The sequence below is a fragment of the Castanea sativa genome, chromosome 2, assembly GCF_040712315.1.
Source record: "Castanea sativa cultivar Marrone di Chiusa Pesio chromosome 2, ASM4071231v1".
Taxonomy (NCBI): Eukaryota; Viridiplantae; Streptophyta; class Magnoliopsida; order Fagales; family Fagaceae; genus Castanea; species Castanea sativa.
The window spans coordinates 16,319,530-16,331,025 of record NC_134014.1 but is presented as its reverse complement, the minus strand read 5'-3'; the positions used below and the strand labels follow the sequence as shown (position 1 = coordinate 16,331,025).

Sequence of the window (11,496 nt, the reverse complement as noted above, 5' to 3'; positions counted from 1 at the left end):
TTTTGTCCAGATTCAAGCCCATTCAAGCCATATAACGTGACCCAAATGCCAAAATTTGGCATTTAGGCCACGTTATAAGGCAGTCAAATCAATCCAAATCATAGATTAATCATAAATCAATAAATCACATGTTAATTATACATCTATAAATCAATAAATCACAACTAAGATTTTAAGTCAATAAATCACCTAGCTAAGATAACCATTTAGTCATTAATCAACAAAATCATAGCTAAAATCACCAGCTAAACATAAAAATAAAATAAATCCAACAAGTCCAAGAAATAAGCATCACAAGTCCAACAAGTTCAAGAAATTAAAAAGTTACAAAATAAATCCCACAAGTCTAAGAAATTAAAAAGGCTAAGAAATTACAAAAGGCTAAAAAGGCTTAGAATATTTACAAACCAACAAATTAATCTAACAAGTCTAAGAAATTAAAAAAGCTACTAAATTAATACAAAATATCTTTAAAAGGCTACTAAATTAATACAAAATGTCTAATCCTCTACAATTGTGACACAACTCCCATCCTTTTCATTAGGCTTCCCATCATCAAGAATTGATTAAAGTGTGCAATCTCCAGACATAGTTGAAGAACCTACAACAATAATGAATTAAAAAATGGAATAAACTTCATCAAATTGTAACTAGCAAATATAAAAAATACAATTTTGATTTTATAAATAGAAATTAGACAATTGCTAACTGTTGATTTCACTCCATAACCAATTCTGAGCACACATCATTGCCTCTATAGTTTTGGGATGTAGCCTACTACAGTGTGGACTTAAAAGTTTCCCACTAGTGCTAAAGGCAGATTCTGAAGCAACAGTTGTGACAAGAATGGCTAAAATATCTCTTGCAATCCTTTGTAAAGTAGGATACTTGAGATCATTACTTTTCCACCATCCTAAAATATCAAAATCTTCACTCCTCTTCAACACTCCCTTGCCAATGAAATGATCAAATTTCATTCTAGTACTCTCATGTTTCTTTGAACTACTTGAACTATTGTTCACAAATAAATCAAAAGATGACATTGCCCCAATCAACCTAAACTTCATTTGTGCCACGGGGCTTGAAGTACTTGCAGGAATATGAGAACTTCCTTCATTATCTACATGGGACTCATCTATATCTCCATACTCATCAAGCAAATCATAACAAAGATTCTTAATTTTTTCAATCTCCAAATCAGAATTATCACCATAAATTTTAGGATAATTAAAACTCCAATAACTTCATCTTATATCTTGGATTTAAGATAGCAGCAATAACCATAACAACACTAATATTAGCCCAATAAGAATTAAATTTAGCAAGCATGCTTTCTGCCATCGTACTTATCACCTCATTTGAAGACAAACTACATTCATTCAATGCAATTTTCAACTCACACACCTAAGTAAAATACATATTAGTTGTGGGGTACTTACGACCAGAGAAAAACTCAATCACATTATGAAACAACTCCAACCTCCCACAAATATCTTTGGCTAACTCCCAATCATAATCATATGGCAAACAAGTATAAGATGTTTCACGTTTAGCCAAACTCGGAAAAACATCTTTATAAATCAATGCAGTAGAAAGTATTAAGTAAGTTGAATTCCAACGAGTTTTACAATCTAAGACTAACTCTTTGGTGCATTAAACACGCAATTGACGTGCATTTTCTTCAAATTTCTGCCTCCTTTTTGGTGATCCAGTCTAATAAATCACACTATCACGAATCCTTTCAATATCATCACCAATAAGAGACAGCCCATCTTGAACAATCAAATTCAACATATGTGCAAGTGCAACACACCTCATATGAAACATAGACCCACTCAACATAAGAGAACTAGTATCAAGCTTATTCAAGAGAAGTTTTATCATGACATTATTAGTACTACAATTATTAACAGTTATTGTGGACAACTTTCGATCAATGTTCTACTCTAAAAAACAATCAGCAAGGACTTCAGTGAGGACATCTTTCGTGTGTGGAGAAGGAACATAAACAAACCTAAAAAAAATCATAGGAATAATTATAACATAATTCAATAAGCATTCTAAATGTAAAGTCTTTAACATTCAATTTATAGATAAAAAAAATTACCTTAAAACCTGGTTTTGCGACTTCCAAGTATGATCAATAAAATGAGCGGTAATGACCATAAACCTTCTCTTTTTGTTACTTGAAGTCCACATATCAGTTGTAATTGCCATCCTACTTTCATTCTTGTCCGTCATCTTCAAAGCTTTCTCCCTCTCATTATCATAGATTTTAAGAATGTCACTCTTCAAAGTATTTCTTGAGACAAATTTAAACAGAGGTTGAAGAGAAGCCACAAATTCTCTAAACCTAATGTGGTAAACTATTGAAGGGGGTATTCATGTAGGATGACCATCCGAGCAAGATTATTCCCCACTTTGACTTGATCAAATTGGTAAGTTCCATCCACCTTATTTTGTTGTTTAATTAAGACTTGTTGTTGCATATCCTTTATATCTTTAAACTTCAACCGTGGACATCTTGCTAAATGATTATGCAAATGGGTTATACCTTGGCTAGAATCACCCAAGTAAAGTTTGCTACAATGATATTAGGCTTTAAATTTTCCATCAACTTTCTTCCTCATAAAATGATCCCAAAAATCTGAGGTAGTCTTTCTTTTTCTACTTGTATCCAAGTCCTCATTTGTAGGCTCTTGCTCTCCCTCGTCCTCTGTCCCTTCTTGTTCCTCTACCTCTAAGTCTTCTTCCGCTAAGTCCATCGCCGGGGATTTCAGACTCCTAATTGGTTCAGAAGTTTGGAAGTTAGAATCAAAACAAATATTCCCAAATTTATTATTACACACACTCATTGATGAATAGGCACAAATTCATAATTACACAGATTCACAAATTCTATCAACGCAATCATAATTAAACATGATTAACTACAAATTCAAACACTTACTCGTTATTTAATGGGCATAAAGGTGATGGTGATCTTGAAGGCAAGCTGCCAGGTGACAATGGCGAGGGTGATCGTGAAAATGGTGAAGGAGACCGCATAGCTGGCAATGGACAACGTTCGGTTCTCAAGGGAGAGTTGCTTGGCAAGGAAGAACCAGATTTGTTTGTGTCTTTCATCTCCGTTTTAGGCTCTGCATTCCCAACAAACACAAAAAATAATTTCTTCCATAAGCACAAATGGTTGAATTTTTAGTTTTTCAATTTAACGAAAATACGAAATATCCTGGTTAAATCAATGCAGCAATAATAAGGATCTAAGGACACACATGTCTCAACATAAACTGAAAACATGTCTCAACTTCAAGTGGATCAGTTTCTCAGTCTGCATCCGCTCACTTTAAACTTCATAAGAACAATCAAGTTGAAATATTTAGATACAATCAGCTCATAAAATTAGCAGTGATGGATTTCTTTCTGAGGCACAAAGATATCACATTATGATAATACCATTTGGGGACTCAAACTGATACCCTATGAATTCCTCCAAATAAATTTGAAGTTCATAAAGCCATACGGATCAGTGGATGATTCAATCCCACGTGGGCACATGAGTTGTGCATAAATTTAAAAATCATTACATGAAGAATGCCACTTATATTTTTTATTTTATTTATTTTAAAAAAAGGCTTTCCTCTTCAAAGTAATGCTCAAAAGTTCTAATTGTAAGCTAAATCTATTTCATTTAGTTCTTATAATGCAATGTGTGTATATTTATATCCATAGTTGTTCACAATTAGATACACTCTTATAAAATTTCATAGCATTGCACCATCACTTCCAAAATTCACAGCATAAAAAAAAATTAAAAAAATCAGTCAATCTGTTTGACCAAAAACTATTCACATCAACTTGAACCAACCCAATTACTCCAAATATCAAGTTGAAAAATCTAAATATTTCAACTTGATTGTTCTTATGAAGTTTGAAGTGAGCGGATGCAAACTGAGAAACCGATCCACTTGACTAAATGAACTCATCATACCAAATAATGAAATAAAAACAAGGAAAAACATAACCCATTCTTGGGACCTAGACAACAAGCAGATGAGTGAAAAATAGCCAAAGAAGAAAATAACATAACTCTATATCAAAAACCCAATCAAGCTGGAGCTGAGAAACTAATCCAATGACCCAAACAGTGAGAGACAAAACCCACCGATCCTTACCCAAGCGTGCTCTTGTGCGTGGTTGCATGAGTGACAAAAAGATTGAGGGTTAGGGTGAGGGCGTGAGGCATGTATTGAAATCAGATTATGAGAGGCTGATGGGTTAGGAACTCAGGGTTTACAACTTTATATATATATATATATATATATATATATATATATATATAAAAGGGGTTTTTAGTAATTTTAGGGTAACTGGGTTATATCCAGGTGTAGGTTTGGGCCGAATTTTTGATAAAACCTGAACCTGACCCAAACTCGCTTCGGGGTTTTTTTTTAAAACACATACCTGACCCTATTCTTTATCGGACCATGTAAAATCTGGACAATTAGGGTCAGGTCAAGCCGGGTATCCGTGGGTCGGATATAAATTGTCTTCCCTAATCTCTGTCGTTGAGCTTCACCTCAATTACCTTCCCACTGAAATCAAGTCGAATGGATTGTGCTGGTGGCCCGACACGCTTTGATTTCAAGATTGTGTGCTTAAGAGGCCTATGACCTTCGCTGGAATGATTGGATTTGAGAGTCATTATAAATAATAAATAGCTTTGGGTTGTTGTCTTTCATCTGTTAGTTTATTGGGTTGGAGGAGCCCAATAATGTATGGTATAAGTTGCTAGTTCCCTTGGGATTTGAGGTCCAACGTCGTTAAAGGTTGCTTGCAATTTTGATTGGGCTTTGGAGCCCAATATGTGAAGCTTCTTATATTAAAGTGATTGGACTTGAAGGCCCAATGCCATGTAGTGCCATCCAATTAATGTTATTGGGCTTAGGCTTAGCTAAAGGAAGCCCACTGAAAAAAAAAAAAGGAATAAAAGTACTACCACGCATAATAAATACTTAAATATTATTCAGCAAAAAAGAAAAAGAAAAAAACTTAAATACACCCCCAACTTGCAACATGAACATCAAACGATTACATAGATAAATTTCTTAACATGGGCATCGGATTACCATCGTAATCAAGATTCCCTTACTGTAGAATTACTCTTACACATCACATACATCACACAAGTGGTACTCATAACAAACTTAGCCACATAATTATTTGGTAGATAATAATGATAGAGAGAGAGACATAGGTTGCCATTTAGTGCAGTGTATTCATAGGACCATCAATGTGGCAACACTTAAAGTTGATATAAGTCTCCATGATACGAGGACACTCGGGGAATTTAATATGCTCTGGGACCTTTCCAGCATTCATGGGGATGTCAACACGGCAACAATGGCAACTTGTTTGAATAATCTTCTCATAGTGATCCTTGAAACAAATTTCAAAGCCAACTTCACGCACTAGCTCCTTCTTTTTGCCAAACTCCTCCAAGACCTTCAACATTGTTGTCCCATTACCACTAACCACCAATCTAGAGCCTTTGCTCAGCACAACCCATCCACTTTCAGTCTTGTATGAGCAACTTTTGGATTTCTTGAGTTACAATGTCTTGTTCAGTCTTCTTGTGTGTCTTGGAGAAGAAAAAGCTCTCTATGTGGTTCCAGAAATTCCCTAAGATGTTGGGGACATCCTTCCCTTTAGTGCCTTTTCCCATGTAGAACAACTCAATGGAAATCTTTGTATCCTTCATGACTGGGTCATTAGCCAAGGTACGTAGCTGCTTTCTTGTTAAATTTTTGGATCCATTCATTGTCCTTGCCTCCATAGAAGAAAATATACTTTTCTTGTTTGATCTGATTAAACAACAAAGCAATAATTTATTTGAATTAATATGTTTAAAATTTTCTTTTCAAAGTGCATGAATATGTGTACATGTCATTGTCTGTGACCATGACCCCTCACCACCTATGTGATTCTCTCCATTTAACTTGAAATGGAGAGAAATTCTATTTCATCATTAAAATTTTATTTTTTGAATTTAACAATATATAGTGCCACATCATTTAAAACTTTGATGTGACAGTAAATACACCTTTAGATTCGTAAATCCTAATGTTTATACTGTTGGGTTTTATGCCCTAAAATCTAATTTATTAGCATGTCATAAATAATTAAATTGTTTAATTATATGAGACTATTTATAAATGAACTAATGGGACATTATCTTAGTCCATGAGATGCATTGTATGTGATTTATGTAATTTAGTCACGGAAGATGTAAATCATAAGTTCCTTGTAAACTCAAAATGTAGCTCGTAGTCGGTCATGAAATTTGGTGTTTCATCTGTGAAGACTATAACATGTCAACTAAGATGATTTGTCTTGATCATGGAAATGAAGATTTCTAGTTGGTATGTTGATATGTTTTAAGAGTTAAGACATATTGAACTGGACCGCTGTGAGATTTATTATTCTCCTAAAGACTGTCAAATGAATAATAAATTTCACGACTTTTATTTACATCAACTCTAAATCCTGAGAGAATAATGGACCTGATCATGAGATGTAGGTTACTTTGATATATCAGGAGTAAGATCTATAAGTCACGGTCAAAACCTCAGTATGTTGGGCAACCACATTTAATGTTGATGGAACATATATTCTCAAGATAGAATTCATAGTCTCTTAACGGAGATACAAAATATTCTTTTAAAATAAGTTTAATGGGTTTGGTTATTCAGAGAATTAGCCCAACCACTTTAGTAAGGAGTTACTAAAGTATATATTTATGGAATTAGATTTCATAAATATATGATGAATAACTTAAAGGATTAAACTGGGTACTTAAGGATTAAGATGTAGTAATCTTCAAAGTGGCAGTCTACATCCATGATTTTGTATTACTACGAATATTTGATGAAGGGGTTGCATGTACAATAAAGTCTTGGGATATAATTTATAGATAAGGCTTAGAGTGCAACTATATTTATATAGTGGTATTAAATATAATTAATGGTAACTTTGAATTTGTCAAGAGTTGACAGAAAAGCCTAAGGCCCATTAGAGCTAGTGTCTTATTAGTCCCTTTTAGTCCCACTCTAAGCCACACACAAGACCCCAATTGGAATGGCCCAAAAGGCTAGCCCAATTAGATAATCAGTTATATATAAGAAGAGAAATATACAGAATTTCATGAAGGTTTTCAAAAGTCTTTTCCATAAGTATTTTCATGAAGAACATACAAGGAATGAAATGGTTTATATGTGAGTGTTGGACACTCTCCTATTTTCTCATTGGAAACTGGTTGAGATACCAAACTTCTTGGGCATTAAGTAAAATTGGAGTGAAGATTAAAAGTGCTCCCAAGTGCTTCTGATCTTCAGTTTTGAATTTCACCGCACCAAGGTATGCTTTCTTGTTCTTGAATTTTGAAACTTACATAGTACATGTTATCAATTTCGAATGAAGTAGATCCGCTAATTTTCCGCTGCGCATGTTTTGTATGAGATACAAACACGTATTTTCCATGTGTTTTTCCAACATATACGTGAACTATAAAATGAATTCATTTCAAATGCAGATGATTTTAATATGGAATGTAAGTATTTATATAAATTTAGATGTGAGAAAATAAGTAAATAACTTTACCCAATGTGAAACATCTGGGTGAATGTCAAACCATACTGATCCTATTCCTTCCACTCTATTGGTAAGAGTTTCTTCAACCATAGTAGTGAAAGGAAAGGCCTTAATTCCCCATACTCGGATCATGTGGAGTGCATTTGAGTGTTCCACCTTCCCTTGTCAATTCATCACCACGAGGATTGGCTTGTTTTTGAAGTTCCACTCCTGTTTAAGGACCTTGATGCCTACTACTGGTGAAAAGTATTGCACTACATACCATGGCATCTTAGACCGCAACATCTCAAACTTCTTTCGTAGTTCATCAGTCCATTTCTCCACAATTGGGATCCACACAATTTTATAATGATCTTCCTTTCTTATGCCTTCATAAATTGGCTTGAGAATCAAAATATCATCAATGGTGATGTCTAGGGCCAAAATGTAAAACAAAACATTCTTCTTTTTTAGCACATCAATATTAACTTGTTTATGCAATACAATTATGAAAATTGAGCTATGTTTGATCGAAGTTGTAACATATTAATAATTAAATAAATGATGTAATTATTGCATAGTGTAGATCGAATATAGTTATATACAAATGTAGCAGTGGTCGGATCTATTAGGCTAGCCAGCTCAAAAATTTGAGGACTTGGGTTAGAGATAATGTGTGCCTATAACACTTATGCTGGCTATTTTTTATTGGTTCAACATCATTTTGAGTTGGGCTTAGGCTTGATTTACAACAACAACCCTATTCAATATCTGATTTTTATTTTATTTATATGAAGAAAACTTTATATTATATACTATATAGTCTTAATTTTTAATGATAAATTTTAATGCATAAATGAATGAAAAAATAAATTAAATTTTATGTACAATATTATTGATAGATATGTCATGTATTTCAAAAATGGGATAAAGTTGGGACTAGGCTTTCAACTTGCTAGCTACTCTCTTTATTGGGTTGGTTTGGAGTCCACTTGGGTAGCTCACAGTTTCTAATAACTTATTTATAATGTTTATCAAAAGATATAATTTTTGGTAACTTCTTAAATCATAGTTGAGCTAGATTCGGGCCAAACATGAGCAAATACTATAACCTAGCCTAAAGCTATAAACACCCTTATTTGTAGTATGCTATCGAAAGACTGTCGTATATTAGTGATAATAGTAGTAGAAATAAAACCAGAAAAAGTGATATGCCATAAGAGCTAACCACTCTGTTAGTGGAACCATCAACGAGCGGCTGCACATTATCTTTGCCAAAAATTAGTGCCATGAACAACTCTATGATCTCGGTTGGGGTTTGTAAAAGTTTGGAGAGTTTTCGATATGCCTCTATTATCTCTGCATTGAACAGCAATCTTTGATTAGAATTCCTACGCATTTTTAACCTATTATATTTCATGTGCAAAACATATTTAACCTATCTGTTGACGACAAATGTTATCTGCATCCTTAGAAGGTCAAGGGTGTAATTGATTTTTTGAGCAAAGGGTGATAGATCTTGTGTCCTATCCCTAAAATTAAGCAATAAGCATGGTTATTGAGTTAGATTAAATATATGATATTATTCACAATTATTTCTGGACATATTCTTCATTTCAAAGGCAAGGACTTACTCATCATTAATGATGCAACACATTTAAGTCATACAAGCTGCGATAGTTATGATAGCCCAATAGACATCTATTGGGATACGGTCCATGGCTATTGACAATGCCGGTACATCTTTTGTACCATAAATGGATAGCTTCTCCAACTTAAACATGCACTGAATAACTTCTAATGTGACCTTGACCAAGTTGTTAAGTTCAACCATCGCTTTCTTGTGCTTCTGAAGGCCTGGACGGCTTAAGATGGTAGGGACTCGATTCAAGATCCCAATTGGTTTGGCGAGTTGGTCCGATGAGTGAAGTTCGGTAAGGAGCCAGAAATCCCCATACTCCATAGCAAAAGCCGCAAGTGTCAACACTGCCTTTGAATCCCATGAGTAATTTGAGAGATTATTAAGTATTGACGTTGTTTTGTGTGCAAATTCCTCACCTGGAGATTTGCATGTCATCTAGCATTACATAATTTGGCATCAAATGACCAATTGTTAGAATAATGGTTAGATGATTAAATTTATGCTTTTATAATAGTTACAATGTTGGACAAAAAATGCTATTCTTTTGTAATTACCAGGGAGGAAAGATGCTTAAGCATACACAGTGGTGGAGTGAAGCCAACTTTAGGAGCCTTTTCCTCAATGTTCTCCAAGTGTCCATGGGTACCCTAGAGTAAGTCATAATTAATTTTCAGCGAGAAAACTCAAAGACATATATGAAGAGAATAAAATTTTGAAATTACCAATGTTTCCTGCTTAAATTTAAACAAAAAACAACTTAGCATGCATCTATTTATTGCTTTCAAAACTTAATATAAGAAAATTTTTTTGTTCATCTCTATGCCATTGATGAGGATATAAGCCATGGAGGTTTGTAGATTGTGTGGGCCTTTTTTGCAAGTGTTGGGCTGGGCCGCTTGCCGCTACACTAGGCCCAAAGATTTCTGGATCGAGGAGTTGGGATTGGTCCGGGAGCAAACCTTCTTGGTCTGGTTTGTGCGCAAACAATGCCTCTATTGATCAGGTCCTGATCATACGCTTTCGGCAGGTAGAACTGTTACGTTAACTATAGCAGATAGATATAATAAAGACAATAATAGGAATTTAGATAGAATAGATAGTGGGCCCGTATGAAGAGTGCCCGCTTTCCACAATGGTAACAGAAGAATAAGTATTGAACGAAGAACAACAAGCATATTTAAAGAAATAAAATGTTAGCCTGCAATGTTAAACCATTCTACGGTATCGACATCAGGAAGGGGAACCACTCCTTCAACGCTACTAATCTCTCTGAGAAGGAAATTAGCTGCTTTGAAGGAACAGGCCTAAGTGACTTGGGTTGAGTGAAGTCCTATTTTTTGTTACCAAAGAACATGGGTTAGAGGGAGAGAGGGAGATTAACCCATTCGGTGCATGCCAATCACTCTATTCTCTCTACTTCTCTCTTACTTCTTTTTCTCTGTTTCTTTAATCCTTTCCTTTCTTTCGTTTTTCTTTTTGTTTTTACTCTCTTTTTATTCTTTCTCTCTTTTTCTTCTTGTTTCTCTCGCTCCCCTGTTTCTGTGATTCTAGCGACTATTTCACAGAGGTTTCCATCCCTTTGGCCGTGCATAGTAGGGCTCCTTATATAGGGCTAGCCGTGCTTGGCTTTTACCATTTTAGCCTTTAACCGTTTTTTGTCTGGCATGGGTTTCTTTGCCGATCATCACTGACTGGTTAGTCACCCAGCCAGTGCCACTCCGCCTCACCAGACAAATAAGGCTTTTTCGTTTTGCTTGCTCGCTGTGGCACTCTTACCTACCACGGTGTAAATACTCTCCTTCTCTCTATCCCTCACGGCATGCACCTAGTGGTTCCAATTCAGCTTTGCCTCTTTTGGGTAGTATGTCATCCCAGCAGGACATTGCCTCCAAAAGAGCTTGAGCAGAAAACACGAAAATGAGTTTTTCCCCCTCCCCACCGCCAGACCATACCCCCTTACCTCTGACCCATGACCTCACCATTTCCTGTTTTAGCTGGGTATAGGCTGGTGGTGCCTGGGCCTTGCGCATGCCTTGCCTTCATGCTTGTTCAAATTATGCCTGCTGTTCATCTGTCTGCCGCGGTCTAAAAGTTAAACTGCCCAGTCTGCTGCTAGTTTTTTGGCTTCTTTTGGCGTGGGCTGTTTCATCTGACTCCTCATTTATGGTTTGTACCTTCTATGGGTTGGGCCTTGCCCAATTGTGGGTCGTTCAATGCCTTTATTC

At 35.3% G+C, this 11,496-nt stretch overlaps 1 pseudogene; it reads right to left on the bottom strand.

The window, feature by feature from the left end:
* Nucleotides 1-5,247: 5,247 nt before the first annotated feature.
* The window catches only part of LOC142623296 (protein SIEVE ELEMENT OCCLUSION B-like), a 30,105-nt pseudogene continuing 23,856 nt past the window's right edge, over nucleotides 5,248-11,496 (bottom strand).